This window comes from Myodes glareolus, chromosome 4 (assembly GCF_982192425.1).
Source record: "Myodes glareolus chromosome 4, mMyoGla1.1, whole genome shotgun sequence".
Lineage (NCBI taxonomy): Eukaryota > Metazoa > Chordata > Mammalia > Rodentia > Cricetidae > Myodes > Myodes glareolus.
The window spans coordinates 25,265,103-25,281,790 of record NC_142029.1 but is presented as its reverse complement, the minus strand read 5'-3'; the positions used below and the strand labels follow the sequence as shown (position 1 = coordinate 25,281,790).

General features: G+C 42.4%; 1 protein-coding gene across 8 annotated transcripts in view; it reads right to left on the bottom strand.

Annotated features, from left to right (window-relative positions):
• Herc1 (HECT and RLD domain containing E3 ubiquitin protein ligase family member 1) overlaps nt 1-767 on the bottom strand; it is a 172,436-nt gene extending 171,669 nt beyond the window's left edge. For 7 of the 8 annotated variants that reach the window (XM_048423144.3, XM_048423145.3, XM_087905330.1 and 4 more), the window contains exon 1: nt 616-767. The gene's annotated coding sequence lies outside the window, so the exon portion shown is untranslated. The remainder of the gene's footprint in view (nt 1-615) is intronic. The other variant, XM_048423150.3, reaches the window with a different exon arrangement.
• Between the last annotated feature and the right edge of the window lie 15,921 nt (nt 768-16,688).

The following is a 16,688-nucleotide window of genomic DNA, read 5'->3' as shown; positions in this document are numbered from 1 at the left end:
GGAACCCGCCACCCATCACTGCTCCCTGGGATAGCTTCTGTCATCACTACCATCCACCTCTCACTCCGGAGACTACACAATAGTCTTCTCGTCTCCGCTCCAGGCGGCCCAGGCTTTAGAAACTGTTATTTTATCGGGTGAGGGATTTGGAGAAAGGTTTACCGAAAGGATGAGCAGCCTCCACCCAAAGGCACAGACGACAAGAAAGACACATCGTCTCAACCTCCACCCCTCCGAAGTCGGCCGGCGACCGGGAGCACCGGAGTCGCGACTCCCCAAGATGAAGAGCGCGGAGAGCCGCTCCCCGGTCCCAGTCCGGCTAAGGGAGCAGCGCTCGTTAGCGGATAAAGGGGAGAAGGTCACAGACGCAACCCCTGAGGAGCCAAGGGACGCGGGCAGCGAGCCTATTCAGGGGCGGGTCCCTCGGCCCTTCCGCGGGTAGCTCGGCTTCTAAGAGGCTTCCAAGGGGCCGGGGCTTCCTCGGGCCTCCGCCCGCAGTCTACAAGAAGCCGGCAGCCCCACTCGGCGGGCGGCCCGGGAACGGCCCCAAGCGGCCCGGCTGGACCAGCCGAGCACACATACGGGAGGTCCAGATGGTGAAAAAGGTAACGTTACCGTAGGCGGGTCGGGAGCTGGCGGCGGTTGGGTGCGGCTCCAGCGCCCGACACCTGGCTGGCCAGCGGCTGAGCTAGCCGCGTCCTTTCTATTTTTGCTGCAGCGGCGGCGACTTGTCAAAGGGAAAGACGTAAGAGGCGGCGGCAGCAGCAGCGGCGAGCGAGTCTCGCGGGACTTGTGGGAACTCTCGCGAGATCTGGGGCGCTGGTCCTGCCTCCTCCGGGCGGGGCACGGGAGGAGGAAGGCAACCTGAGAAGAGAGGAGGGGCGGGGACGCCGGTTTAGGGAGTAAGGGGAAAGCGATGAGAACTTTGGGGTTCGGGAGACCCCCTGTGTGGGTTCTCCGTCCCAAGTGTTCCCTTTGAGTCTTCGCGAAGTCACTTCTGTTCCGTAGGGAACTGACAATTGGGGATTTTTCACAAAGGGCGCTGATGGACCTAGCGAGCCCGAACGGGACAGTTCACCGGAGGATCCGACTGTCCCGAATCCGAGTGCTGCCGGGGAATGGGGGCCGCCCAGGACCTCGAGGAAAAACTGGGGCCAGGCCGAGTCGCCACACCCCTTTATCTTGGCTGAGCGCAGGGCGCTCTACACTCTTTATCTCCCTTCACAGATGGCGCTTCACCTTATGGCTAGTGAAGTTCAAGCCCCAGAAAGTGTTTAACTTGACCTACTTCTGCCCAGTTATTTGTATCTGAGGACCACGGGAGAATTGACCTTCAGCTAGTGGGTCATGACCCAGACCCATACAATGATGAACTTAGAGGACGCTGACTGACGATAGGTCATCTATCCCCAGCGCCTAGCACAGATGTAGGTGCTAAATCAAATTGTTGAATGCTCTATTTTTAGAACTCCCGACCTCACCTTTGTAACTACCTTCATCAAAAATTTGTAACTACCTTCATCAAAATGTTTTTCTGAGGAGCTGGAAAGAGAGCTCCGCGATTAAGAGGGCTTATTGCTCTTACAGAGGACTTGAATTCACTTCTCAGCACACAAGTCAGGATGTCCACAAACAGCAACACCCTCTTCTGAACTCTACGGGAACACTCATGTGCCCACACCCATACATATAGGTAATTTTTAAAAAATAAAATCTTTTTTAAAAGTTGTTTTTGCTGAGCACCAATTATATGAAACTAACAGAAGATATGGAAGGGGGTGGAGCAGGTATCTGACCCAGAGGCACAGGAGAAATGATAACAACATATACAAGCCATATAAGTGTCCGTGAGAGAGAGAGAGATGAGAGAGAGAGAGGGAGAGAGAGAGAGAGAGAGAGAGAGAGAGAGAGAGAGGCAGCTGGTGGGGTGGTGTCAAATGGCTTTAATCCCAGCACTTGAGAAACAGATCTATGTGAATTTGAGATCCCTTTAGTCCACCTACGAAGTTCAGGCCAGCCAAGACTGCCAGACTGCCTAGTGATACCTTGTCTCAAGAAAAAAAAAAAAAGGGGGGGGAAGGAAAGAAGAAAAATATCCTTTTGGTTCAGTTGGAGACGTGTGTGTCATATCAATTTAGCACAAAGACAAAAGCAACTATTCTGAACTCTCAACTTAAATGTGTGACTTTGACTTGTTTGACTTCCCTGAACCTCAGTTCCTAACCTGTCCATTTAGAATATTAGTTATTATTGCAGGGTTCTTCTAAGGAATAAAATTGATGCAAAGTTTCAGCTACATATGAGGTAATCACTAAGTGGGACTTCTAATGGTGCATATTAGTTCCTGTGTATAAAATATATCCTAGTGAACTAGCTATAGGAGCAGATAACATGGAGCGATGGCATTGTTGTGAGTGCTGTTTATGATTTCACTGTGTAAAACTGACTCAAGTCTAACAAGCCTGTCATCTTCTTCTTCACCTAAGGCTAGAGACTGACCCCAAGTCTCACGAGCTCTAAGTCCTGGCTCGGTCACTGAGCTATTACACGTGCCCCAAGTCCTTGTCCTTCTTTTAACTTCCTGATGACACAGTCATCTAGGGCACCCACAAACCTTCACAACATTCATTTCCCCAGAGCTCATAAAACTGCAGTGCTTTTGCTCTCTCAAGCCCATTCTCTCAAGAAAAGGACTCTGGGGGCTGGGGAGATGGCTCAGTGGTTGGGAGCACTGAGTGATCTTCCTAGAACCAGGGGATCTAGGTTCAATTCCCAGCACCCACGTGGCAGCTCACTGCTCTCTGTGATTACGGTTCCAGGCGACCTGACACCCCTGGCAAAACACCAATGCACATAAAAATAAATTTTAAAAAAAAGAAAGAAAAGGACTCTGCTTGTCAGGTTGTAGTGGCATACACCTGAAATCCCAACACAGCGGAGGCTGAGGCCGAGGACTTCAAATTCTAAGCAACGTAGAAAGGGCTGAACTACATAGGAAGATCTGTTTTGGAAAAAAAGAAAGAAGCTGTATCACAAGTCAAGTAACTAGCCAGTTAAGGGCTAGGGAAATGGCTCATTTGGTAGTAAAGTGTTTGCCATGGCCAACCAATATACAGGATCAGTGAGCTGATATTGGCAAAAGACTCAGTCTTGAGAAAAAAAGGTGGATGGGCCCAATACTGGGGAGAGAGAAGAAAGTGAATCTCTGTGAATTTCAAGATAGAGTGGTCTACTTAGAGAGTTTCAGGCTAGCCAGGGCACAGTAGTAAGAAAAGGTGAAGAGCAACTGAGGAAAATACCTAATGCTGACAAAGTTGGTCTCGGGCCTAAACACACACACACACACACACACACACACACACACAGAGAGAGAGAGAGAGAGAGAGAGAGAGAGAGAGAGAGAGAGAGAGAGAGAGAGAGAGTCAATTAGATTCATTTCCTCTAGGGATAGAGAAAAGGCTCGGCTGTTAAGAGCACTCACTGCCTTGCAGAGGACTTGAGTTCAGCTCCCAGCACCCATGTCAGGTAGCTCACAACTGCCTGGAACTCCAGCTCCAGAGAGATCTGACACCTCTGGCTTTAGCAGATACCTGCACGCACATGTGTATACCCCACCACTACCACAGACAGGCACACATAGATATAAATAAAACAAATAATAAATCTTTTTGAAAAAGAATTCTCCTCCTTTGCCCTCTGTTTGGCCTCCTCCCTAAGGGGCATATGCAAAGAACTAAATACAATTGAGTCCAATTGCACACATGATTTTTTTAATTTTTATTATTTTTATTTTTTGTGTATGAGTGTTTGACCCTTATATACTTGTGTGCCACCTGCATGCAGTGTCCAAAGAAACCAGAAGAGGATACTGGATCTCCTGGGAATTGGCATCATATGCCGCTGTATGGGCCACCATGTAGGTGCTGGCAACTGAATTTGGGTCCCCTAATAGAAGCTGAGCCATTTCTCTGCCTCACATACAATTATTATTTAATGTCATCAAGGAAACTCTAACTACTTTTCCCTATTACTTTGGCCACATTGCTTTTCCTAAACATTTGTACTCAGATTAACATTTGCTAAAGCCTGATTGGCATCTTTCTTCCAGCTATACCACTTCATTTTCTCCCCTAGAAGAAAACATTGTACTCGGGAGAAGTGGAAAAGGGGCTTTCAAGGCCGAGACTCAGCAGCATAGGACCTTGTCCTCATAGCTCTGTGAGCAGCACACACTAGCCACACCAGGAGGCAACTCTTCCCCCTCACACGTGATCATTGCCATCTCATGGCACATTCTGCACTCCCACACCACAGACAGGAACAGGAAAATCAGAAGAATATGCAATTTTTATCTTGCATCTGCCTATAAGATATGTTTAGCTCTTAAATGAAAATTACAGCTAAATTGAAAGTAAAATCAGAGGAACAAGAATCCACAGAGAGGAGTCCTGAAATTGCAACCTCTCTGCCCCCAGCTTCCACAGTCTGTGAATAAATGGGTTTTCTGCTTACTCAAGAGTATAAGCAATAAAAACAATTTTTTAAAAAAGACTTCACTGAAGAACATTTAAGAAAAAAGAAAAAGAAAAGAGTCTAAGAGTCGAGCCAGGCAGTGATGGTACATGCCTTTAATCCAAGCACTAGGGAGGCAGAAGCAGGCAGATCTCTGTGAATTTGAGGCCAGCCTGGTCTACATGAGCTAGTTCCAGGACAGCTAGAACTGTTACACAGAGAAACCCTGTCTCAAAAAGAAACCCAAAAGAAAAGTATAAAAGTCAAAAAGTCAGGTGTAGTTAATGTACACTGCTAGTCCCAGCACTTGAAAGGCAGAGGCAGGCATATCTCTGTGAGTTCAAGACTAGCCTGGTCTATATAGAGAACTCCATGCTAGCCAGAGGGACAATAAGACTCTATCTCAAAAAAAAAAAGTCATTAAAGTCAAATAACATAGGAGACTAGAGAAGTCTTCATTCATTCGCTTGCCACATTTCACTGAATGACTTTCAGCCAGACACTGTCGAAGACTCAAAACAGACTGTCGAACAAGCTTTAGTATGGACCCTCAAGGAGCTTCTGGCCCATGGAGGAAATGGGAAGAAGAGAATAGATCGTAATACCACATGATGGTAGTACAAATAAAAACAGTGTAGGGGAGGAAAACAGTGAAAGAAAAGGCAAAAGGAGCCAAAAGACTGACAGAAGGTATTTCATGAAGGGTGATCTGGAAATGAACTCCAGTCTGACTTCAGCAAATTGCCCTGTTGTGGGTTGTGAATTCTGCTTTGTTCTAATAAAATACATATCTCCTAAACCATTAGAAAAAGAATCTTTGGTGTGGAGTCATTACATACACCTATTAGCTTTGAAGAAAGAAAGGATAAATGGAGGGGAAAATCAGTATCACAACTAGAAACATTTTGTTCTTACAGCTTGTGTTTGAACACCAGAAAGAGAATACATTCCCCTTCACATGCTTGGTCTCCTAACCCAGGTATCATTACAGCCAGAACCCAAGAGCTGTTTCTGAAAAATGGTAGCAGTACCTACATTTGTTACCTTATGGTTTATTTATACTTGTTTACAGGTTTCTTTGGTTCTTAGTTCTTTCAGACAGAATTGCACAATGTATCCCAGATTACCCTCTAATTTGAAATCCTCCTGCCTCAGATTCCCAGGTGCCAAGATTACAGGTGTGTGCCCATATCCAGCTGTTTCATTTTGCTATGTGCAGTATCTGTGATCTAACTCAGAGTTCTTACCCCTGCTCAGCCAGGCTATGGGAGAGGAAACATAAAAGATCAGTCTTATTGTATTGATTTACTTATTTTTACAGAACGTGGGATTGATCCCGGGGCCTCATGCACATGAAGCAAGCACTCTGAAACTGAGTTATACCCCAACCCAAGATAGCTATTAACAAATATAGCTATTATCAAATAGCTATTTGATAATATTATCAAATAGCTATTTGATAATAACAAGATAGCTATTATCAAATCATGACTTGATTTGTCATGATATTTCCACTTGAAAAAGAAAAACCTCTGAAAGTATGTCAGTCATTTATTGCAACTATCAAACATTTACTATCTGCAATATGCTAGAACTGTAGGGGTTCAAAGCATGTACATGAACACAAAGCTAAACAGTCAAGAACTGTGTCCTTCTCCCTATAGTGGGGTTCATCGCTCTGTGTGTGTCATTAGTTGTTACTAAATAAAGAGGCAGAGGAAGAAGCAGAGGCAGGAGGATCTGCTGCAGTTTGAGGCCAGCCTAGTCTACATAATTCTGTAGCAAGATCATGTCTTTAAAAAGACAAAAAAAAAAGCTGAATTGTTAGGTGCTCAACTTCTAAAATTTGTTGATTCTACACTATTGCCCCTCAAGGAAAGGATGTCAGGAAGGACGGGATGTTTATTGTACCTTGATATTTATAGACTTTTAAAGTCTAATTTATTAGGTCCTCTTAAATGTGCCATCACTATGTTCTCTAGGGATAAGGAAAACTTGGAACTGAATAACCCTACAGGCCAATTAAAATTAATTTCAAGAAAAGAATGTGGTGGAATGTGTCCATGGTCCCAGCACTTGCAATGTGGAGGCATAAGGGTTAAGCATTCAATTCAAAGTCATCCTCAGCTACATAACAACATCAGGACCATATCAACTTGATATGTAATTTTCAGAGACAAAGACCTGCATGGAAAATAGCCAGCACAACAAAGCAATGTAACTCAAACTAAAAGACAGTGAAAAATGAACAATATTCACAGAACAAAGAAAGGAGATTTGCTGAACACAGAGAACTTCATCTAGGTAGTAGAATTACAGAAGCAAGCTCATGGCTAAAGATAAAAGCTACACATTCTCACAATAATGTGTTCTCAAAAAAAAAACAACTCCAAGCCAAAAAGTTTCCTAGAATTTTTGTTAAATATGTCTACATATGAGAATACACTCATTACCTCTTTTTTTCACTAAAGGTAATTGATTTGCCAAAGAGGTCTAAAAGAAAGCAGAGATACAAAAATAGGACCCAAGATTGCCAAGTACTTCTTTTAGAGGTAAAATTCCTTCTTGTTGCATGTAAATCATACAGAGTTCCTAGATGAACTCTGTATCCTCAGCGAAATACCACTCGTGTCAGGACAATCCGCTAAACAAGAGTGAAAACTTCCTTTACAGGACATTGCCTAAGCCTGGAATACAATAATCATTTTTACTTTTTAGTTGAAAAACTGACTTTGCTATTTCTTTTGGGTTTTGGAGGAAGGCGGGGTTTCATGAAGGCTAAGCTAGTCTTGAATTTGCTATGAAACTGAAGCTGGCCTTGAACGCCTCATCTTCTTGCCCCTACTTCCAAAGTACTGGGATTGCCGGTGGGTGCTTGGATTAAGGGCATAACTGTTTTTAAGATAGGGTCTTCTTAGGCTGTTCTAGTTGGTCTAAACTCCTACTATAGCCCCTATTAGCCTCAAACTCCCAATCTTCCTACCTTGGCCTCCTGAGTGCTAAGATTGCATACAGGACCATCATACTTGACGATAATAATTTTTATTACTTTTAATTAAGTGTATATATGTGACTGCGTGTGTGTATATGTATATACATACATATATGTGTATATATTCACACACACACACGTGTGTGTGTGTGTGTGTGTGTGTGTGTGTGTGTGTGTGTGTGTGTAGGGAGCAAGTGAAGTCCTAAGAGGAATGTATATTGTTGATACATGTTACAGACCCCAAGGCCTCAGCCCCATAGGAGTGGCAAAGTCTTCCCCAGGTGAGGCTCAGAGGCATGGCTAGCAAAGCCTTCCTTGGGTCTGAGTGTGAATGTTGACAGTATGTACAGAAAATGTCCCTGAAACTTTCCTACTGCCTGAAGATTACTTCCCTGCCGAGAATGCTCCTTCGAAGATTAGCTAAACCTGTCTCCCTGTTCACTGTTTGCAGTAACTCCAGCTGTGTGCTAATAACCTCAAACCCTTTTCAGCTGTGTGCTAATAACTACATCCCCCTGTTCAGCTGTGTGTTAATAGCCCTCTCTCTCTGTTCGACTGTATTTAATAAACATTGTGAACTTCCAGTGATGTGGCTTCTCCATTTGAGAGCCCAGATCACCCATCCCCAGTTTTTCCATATGTGTTTCCATCCTTTCTTCATTTTCTCATCACCCCTTGTCAGGGTTCCAGGACTGTTCAAGGATCCTGCATACACGGATATGAATGCAGGTGTCTATGGAGGCCAGAGGCCTCTGGGGGTAGCTAAAGTTATAGTTTCAAGCCATCTGATGTGGATCCTAGGAACTAAACTCAGGTCCTCTGGAAGAGCAGCAAGTGTTCTTAACTGCTGAACCATCTGTCTGGTCCCTAATAATAAATTTTGATTAATTTTCACAACATTTTATGACTGTTTCTTCATCAAAACACAGCTAGTAAGCCAGGCATGAGCGTACAGCCCTGTAATTAGGCCTCGAGACAAGAGGAATATGAGTTTTAGCCAAGCGTGAGCAAGACTTTATCAAGAAACAAAAACAAAGGAGTTGGAGATTTAGCTAAGAAGTAGAATGTTTTTCTTATATGTATCAGTCCCCAGCTCCAGAAGGAAGGAAGAGAAAAAAGAAAACACACACACACAGGCGCACAAGCACACACAAATGCTGGGGAAGGCACGGGTGATTAATTGCTCACTCCACAGCAGGGGATGGAAAATTGATGCTAAGGAAGGATAATGAGAAAGTGCAAATGTGGGGACACAGGGACACAGGGAGAAGGACTTATAGAGTTCTCTATGACTGAGCAGATAGACAAGGCAAGTCCTTGTTCTAGAGGCTATATACACAAATAGTCATGGCACACACCAGGAAAACTCTGGGCACACAAAGAAAGCCACTCCTTTTCCTCCCTTTAAAGAACTAGAAGGCTTAAGAGGGGTAGCTGAATGTGAGCAGGTAGGATCTGACACCTTTAATGAGAAGTGGAGTTTTGAAATTGAGCAGTCAGCCTGGACCTGTGAGAATAGGGAACATTCAAGGCACAAGGAACAGCATAAACCAAAGTGTGATCAGAATCAGCAGAGAGTTCAGCTTAGTTGTCGCCCTCCGTGGTCCACGTTTTCCAGATCCAGGACTCTTGGTAGCCAGGGACAGAAACTCAAATGGAACTTGCTAAGGTAAAACTGAAGGAGATTTAGGACCAGAAATCTAGACAAAGACAAACTGTTGAGTAAGAGTTGGTACCCATCACTTCAAGAGCATCAACATAACCAGAACTCACTTCCAAGTTTTACATCTCACCATTTCCATCTTTAGAAAAGGCCTAAACCCTAAAGATGGAACTCTAATTGATTAGTATGTTAATCAATTAGTGAATGTCACGTCACTAGTGGAACATAGTGGAACTCTAACATAGGCTATAGATTGTTCACCCCAGATCCTTCATCAACATTCTAGCCCCGTGACTTTAAATGAGTAGCCCAAACAATCTTTGCCTCTACTTCTCATTTCTTTTATGAAAAGTAATAGTAGCAATGACAGCTAATATATTTTACTGATATTCCAAGACCCCTCCCCTATTTCCTCTGCATCTCCCCCTCCCTCTTCTTCCTACTCATTTTTCTTGATGCTGAGAATTGAACCTGTGGCCTCTTGTACACTGAGCTGTAAAACTTCTTGAAACATTTTCAAGCATTTCATTTTAAAATCAAAATGAACATATGCCACTTCATAAATCTGAGATAATCTCTACTTACAGAGCTAGTGTAAAGATTAAAGAATCCATGTAAGATTCATACCTCATTGCTTGGCCCACAGCCAACACTCAGCAGAGCATTATTTTTAAATACCTGTTGCCTGAAAAAGGAAACGCCTTTCATTTCAGGATTGCCTTTGGCAACAGAAGCTTTTGAGAAAGCAAAAACAACGAAGGGAAGGGAGGACCCTCCAACCTGTATCTCTGACATAGAGGGGGTAGCTGGGGTGTAATTTAAAAGTTCCTAAAGTAAGTTGTAAGAGAAATAATGCAAAGTAGGAAATGGAGCGGTATGATTATGGGATGGAAAATGAAAGATGAGTCTTAGAGTTTTGTTATGTAATGTCCCCTTAGCTAAGACTCACTACAGAAGGCTTGGTTTCCCTGCTGGAAGAGTCAATGTTTGGATCCAGAGTTCTCTGATTTAAACAATGACTGAATCTCTTGAATTCAAGAGGTGGGACCTCCTTGAAGGAAATGGGTCACTGGGGTCTGCCTGAAAGATTTACCTTGTCCTGGGCCTCTTCCTCTTTTTGCTTCTCAGAGCCCTGTTCCACAAGACCTCCTGCTGAGATCTCCACCTTACTGTGGTCCAGCACAACAGAGAGCACTAACCATGGAGCTAGACTTCTGAGCTGGGAGCCAGCATCAGTCCTTCCTCCCTCCAGTTGTTTAGGTTGGGGTGTTTCGACACAGTGATTAAAGGTGACACACCTGGCTAGGGCTGAACCTCTCACAGAGTCTGCCCGCAAAATTCATATGAAGGATCCGCTGAGGTTTCTCTTCTCTTTGACTTGAATGTCTCGAACGCTTTAAATCACTGAGATTATCCAACAATGTGCTGGGCTCTGTGCGGAGCCATTCATAGGCATTAATATCTTTTACTCCCCCTGCAGGCTGTAAGCTGAATCTGCTCTTGAGCTACAATTCAGAACTTACTAAAATAAACCAGTAAGAAAAATAATGCAAAATAAGTGGAAAGTGGGAAATTGAGAAATGTAATTATGGAATGATGAATGAAATATGAGTCTTATGATTTTAATATGAACTGTCCCCTAAGAAGGCACATGGTGTATGTATATACATACAAAAATACATACACATATATATATATTCTGTATATAAATGGAAAGTGAGCCTGGGATTTGGAAGTGAATCTATGAAAGTCACCTACTAATAAATAATAGCAACACTGGGATTTAAGCACGGCTCTGTCACTCTTGGAAGCCTAGAATGCGAACCGAGTCCTACTTTCTTACCAGGGAGAACTAGTGAAAATACGTGGATAACAAGTTCTAAGAAAACTGGTAAAATAATAGACATACCTTTCGCCAGTGTTCAGTCAGTTCTTGGACCTTAGACACTACGTCTTGGCTGCCCAGAGCTACAGTCTCCTCATTGCCCCCTTAAAACAAAACAAAACAAAATTTAGAAAAATATACCAAAATCCCCAAACAAACAAACACAAACTTTCTTATCAAGATGTATTTGTCCTGCCCTGTCCTTCTCCATAGTGATTCTTTTTCCTAAAGGACTGAGAACACCGCCTTTAAGTTATTACATTTTTTATATTCTGACTTGGACTTACTGAGCTGCTGAGCCAACTGGGACAGACCTGTAGTCTTAACACTCAGAAGGCAGAGGCAGGAGGATTGTACCTTAAAGGTCAGTCTGAGTTATGTAATGAGTAGGTCAATCTGAGTTATGTAATGAGTTAGTTCTAAGTCAATTTGAGCTACATAAGGTAGAACGGTCCTGCTCATTTGGAACTCAAGAAGTTTGTGCGGAAGGAAAGAACAACATCTGAAACTCACAGCTGCCCCATTCATTCTTCCCCTGCATCCAACAAATCCACCAAATAAGATTTTTGTCTGTTGCTAGCAAAATGCAAAGCACTCCTTGTTATTCCCGTACTCGGTGAATTTTGCTGAATCCTACAATAAAGTCCAAAAGAGATAAGCCTCAGCGAACAACCGTGAACACACACACACATGCACACATACTTAGGAATAAAGTATTCAAAGTCACTGACAGACAATGATAAATAGGTTTGCTTGTGTCGTTCAGTGATGCATTAACTGCAGACAGACAGTGAAAGATGTGACCAAACTTTGAGCAGAGCCAGTCATCCAGTGAGGACGACTCACCAACCTCTTGACCTCCAGAGATGGGAAGAGACTCTTTGGTTTGCAAACTAAAGCCATGAAATAACTCTAATGGTTCATGTAACTAAGCATTCCGTGACGATATCAAGCTTCAGAAATGGACAGAGGGAGTAAACCAAACAAGCTCATTACAGACTTTACGTCTCACATTGTATCTTTAAGACCTGTGTTCCTCTTTGATGGCTTCATGCCTGCTGTGGGAGCACATTCCGTTCCATTAGCCAATAGCATTTAAGATACCAGCCCACTTGGGTGTGGTCTCTTACACTGTAAATGCAGCTGTAAAGTGTGTGCTCTGTTCTCTTGCTTCCGGCTCTCACTTCCAGCTGCTAGACTGTTCCTGTTCGCGCAGAGGATTATTATCTAGAACAATGATCTGTAAGTTTCCCTTAAATAAATAACCTTTTATTGTTCATAATTCTGAACTGGTGTGGAATTATTTTGTGACTTTGGACTTCATCTGGCACCCAACCATTTGGTTTTAGAACTCCCGGCTCTGACTGCACACATGTTCTCTGCGTTTTCCTCAGTGTTGGGAATCAAACTAAGAGCTTTGATCTTGTCAGACAAATTTTCTATCAGTGAGCTAAGGTCTCTGAAGAGTCCAGAAATAAGAAAATAAAAATGTAGATTCCAAAAATAAGAATGTAGAAATAAAGAAATATAAAGTTATAAGTCTAGGAGAATGAGAACAGACTATCAACAGCTTTCTCAGCAGATCAAGGATCATTCATTCAGTGAGATATTTTCTCAGATGCTTGGTAAACGTAGGTCATTTTACAACTGGCTGTTTTATTTACAAGGCCAGAGCTTCCCCCTACAAATTGAGAGTAGTGTCCTGGCCATCCTTGATAAACAACAGATATGAACTGAGTTAACCTTTAGGAGACACAGATATGTGACCTTTAGGTTAGACACTGTCTCTGTTATGGAAAACTGGCGCCACCAGAGGAGAGGCATAAGACTCCAGTTTATACCTGGAGGTACCAGGAGACAGTGGACAAATACAATGGTTTAATTGATGAGCTCTGATAATGGAGGTTGTAAAGTATGGCAGTCAGTATCTGAGTTTTACCTTGAGATAGTGTGAAAAGCTTTCTGCTATCTCCTAAATTCTCAGCCTAAGAACCAGTTAATCCTAATTTATTAACCTTCTAGTATTACTAGCAGTCCCTTTCTGACTAATTACTAAGACATCTGTTTTCTCGCAATTAGTGACCTTCTTTGTAATCTCCTCTGAAACTTATTTCATGATGGCTGCCTAGTTACCCTTTGACATAAGCACTCACTCCCCTCTTTAGACTCTCTGCTGACCAACCCAAGGGTCAGGACAAGGTTGTAAAAATTCTTTTGTTCAGAGCTAATGTTTAGTGTCCCTACTATAAAAAGTGGGTTCAGAAACCGGCCTTTTGACACAGTCTAACAAACACCATCTCTGGCTGTGGTTTCAACTAGCTGATAAGCTTCTGTGCCTTGCAGTGTTTTATTTTTATTTTTTATTTTTAAGTTTGCTTCTGGTTTTCCTAGGATCTGGTTTCTGGAATAAAGTTTGCTTCTGGTTTAATAGACTTGGTGGTATTCTCATCTTTGCACGACCCCCCTGGACCCAACAGCCTCCAATCTTCTTTTTACTTTTTGTTTTGAGCTATGACCTCAAAGAGTTGTCCAGGCTGGCCTTCACCTCCCACTATGGCCCAGGCATGCCTTGGATTTTGTTCCTCTTGCCTCAGTCTCACAAGTAGAAGGAATTACAGGCCTATGCCCTCTGACCTGGCTTAAAACTCTTTTCTTTAATACAGGAAAATAGTTGCATACACTTTTGTAATCCCAGGATTCAGGAGCCTGAAACAAGAGGATTGCCTTGAGCTCAAGCCTAGCTTAGGCTACATAGCAAGACCTTATCTCAAAAACAAAACAAACAGTAACAACAAAAAACTTTAAAAATACAAATATTTTAACACACACACATTCAAATACATGTCTTTTAATTTAGGGTGAATACTCTTGTTAAGAATTATAATCTTAATCAGTGAATGATGGTTCATAGCTTTGATCCCAGCATTCAGAAGGCAGAGACAGGTGGATAACTGTGAATTCAAGGCCAGCCTGATCTACAAATGAGTTCTAGGACAGCTAGAGCTGTTACACAGAGAAACCCTGTCTCAGAAAACAAACAAATACAAATAAACAAACAAAAATAATTAGAATCTTGTAGCATAGTAGCATAGTCTTTAATCCCAGCACTCAGGAGACAGAGGCAGGTAAATCTCTATGAGTTCAAGGCCAGCCTGCTCTACATAAGGTATTCCAGACTAGATAGGGCTACAGAATAAGACTCTATGTCCCATCCCTCCAAAATAAAATAAAATAATTGGAATCTTGCAGTCCTTCCCAGAATTCCCATCCATGGACCTTCCCAGAGCTTGATCTTTATATTAATCACATAACTATATATATCCCTTTACTCTGTCTGGGCTTTAGTCCTTTCCATTCTACAAGATGATATGTTCCTAGATTTCCTTCAATCCATATTTCCATTTATTTTATCTCATTTGCCAAAGAACCCTTTGACTTGTCTGTATATCTGTGGTTTAGATTTTAATTGATTGCTGATTGCTTGGTGCAGTTCAACATGTGTCTTCTCCCCACGTATTCCCTGAAAATCTGAGTAGATTGAATTGGATGCATGTTTGATTATTTGGTGGGAGAATAAGAAGGGTTTGGCAAGACCTTAGGAGGCTCATATGCCTGGTTTTCTTCTTTTTATATAAAGCTTACAGTCACTGATGCCTATTGCCCATTCTACAAAGTTACTAAGATGTGATAAATGATAATATTCTAATTTAAGGGTTGGACCTTAAATTATAAATTTGATTTATAGGTGTAGCCTATAGGCCAAGTCATTCAAACTTCTGTCTATAGCCATAAAATTTTATTGTCAGGAAGAAACACTGGAGCATGGAAAACCAAAAGCTGAGTGTTATGCCCGTGTCATGGGAATCCCAAAGACCACCACAGAGCCAGCATCCAGTGCAAACACACTGGGGTTTATTGATTACAAGTTAGCTAACTTGGACCATGATCCAACACACCAACACAGTGGGCTGGGGAGAATGGCCTCAAGGCTTCAGGGTGGCACAGCCTTGACATTTTGGGGGTTGGATAAAAGTATACAACTTTTGAAGTTGTTGATTGGGGTATAGGGTAATTTCAAACTCTCAGCAGATAGGAATTTTAAAACAGCAGTTAATCAGATACCTAAAAGGGCATTTGAAGCAAGCAGATGTTGTCTGGGCACCCTGGTGGGTCATTTTGATCAGGGCAGGCACAGTTTCTTGGGAATATTTATGACTTTGCTGGTCTGCATTCACCCACCCTAGTTAGGTCCTGTCTAAAATGGAGTTCTTTCTCAAAAGGGAGTTTGTTCTGCTCCCCTTCTTTCATGCCCCCTTCTTTCTTGTTTCTACAAGAGCCCAATCATGGGTCTCAGTCTCGTTTTAAATTACCAATTTTTATCAAGGCCACCGATTGATATCTGGCTACCATTAGCTGAATAATTTAAAAATTAATATGAGGAGGGGGTCTATTATGGTGATATTAAGGTAGTCATTCAGGGGTAGCTGATAAACTATCCCTGTTTTTTAAGACATGGTTTTTCTACATAGCCCTGACAGTCTTGGAACTCTCTTTGTAGACCAGATTGGCCTTAAATTCAGAGATCTGCCTACCTCTGCCCCTTCTGGGATTAAGGGAATTCACCATCTTTCCTGGCTTTGATATAGTTTTCTTTTCATAGGATAGATTCACAAAAATGGGATTGTCAGATTTGTTGTGTGATATTTTGATTATATTCTGACAGTAAAGTTTGCTTTGAGTCAGAGGGCACAGCTAACCACTATCTGACCAAAATTAACTGATGTGGGAATCCCCTCTGTATGCTGTGAATATGTTTTATTACCATTAGTTAATAAAGAAGCTGCTTTGGCCTATGGAAGAGCAGAATATAACTAGGCAGGAAAACTAAACTGAATGCTGGGAGAAGGAAGGCGGAGTCAAGAGATGCCATGTAGTTGCCAAAGGAGACAGATGCTGGAGTCTTATCAGTAAGCCACAGCTCGTGGTGATACACAGATTAATAGAAATGGGTTAGTTTAAGATATAAGAGTTAGGTAGGAATATATCTAAGCCATTGGCCAAGCAGTGTTGTGATTAGTATCATTTCTGTGTGATAATTTGGGTCTGGATGGCCAGGAAACTAATGCACAATCTCTGCTTATAATTAACCATAGAGATTTTGGAGAACTGAAGACAGATGGGAAACAGGAAGCAGAGGGGGCGCTGAGAGGATCTCAGCCCTTTTGGATGGAGGAACAGAAGAAATGGGAGGTCACTGGTGGCTTCTCTGTTACTTCTCTGATCATCCAGGTTTTTATCCCATATCTGACTACTGATTCTTTTTTTAAAAATATTTATTTATTTATTTATTATGTATACAATATTCTGTCTACATGTATGCCTGCAGGCCAGAAGAGGGCACCAGACCTCATTATAGATGGTTGTGAGGCACCATGTGGTTGCTGGGAATTGAACTCAGGACCTTTGGAAGAGCAGGCAATGCTCCTAACCGCTGAGCCATCTCTCCAGCCCCCCTGATTCTTTATTGATAAAGAATAATTGGATAAATGCTTTATTGATCAAATGTGATAAAGATAAATGTATACTTTAATTTTTAAATCATATAACTAGATTACATTTCTAAAAGGTTGCAGCAA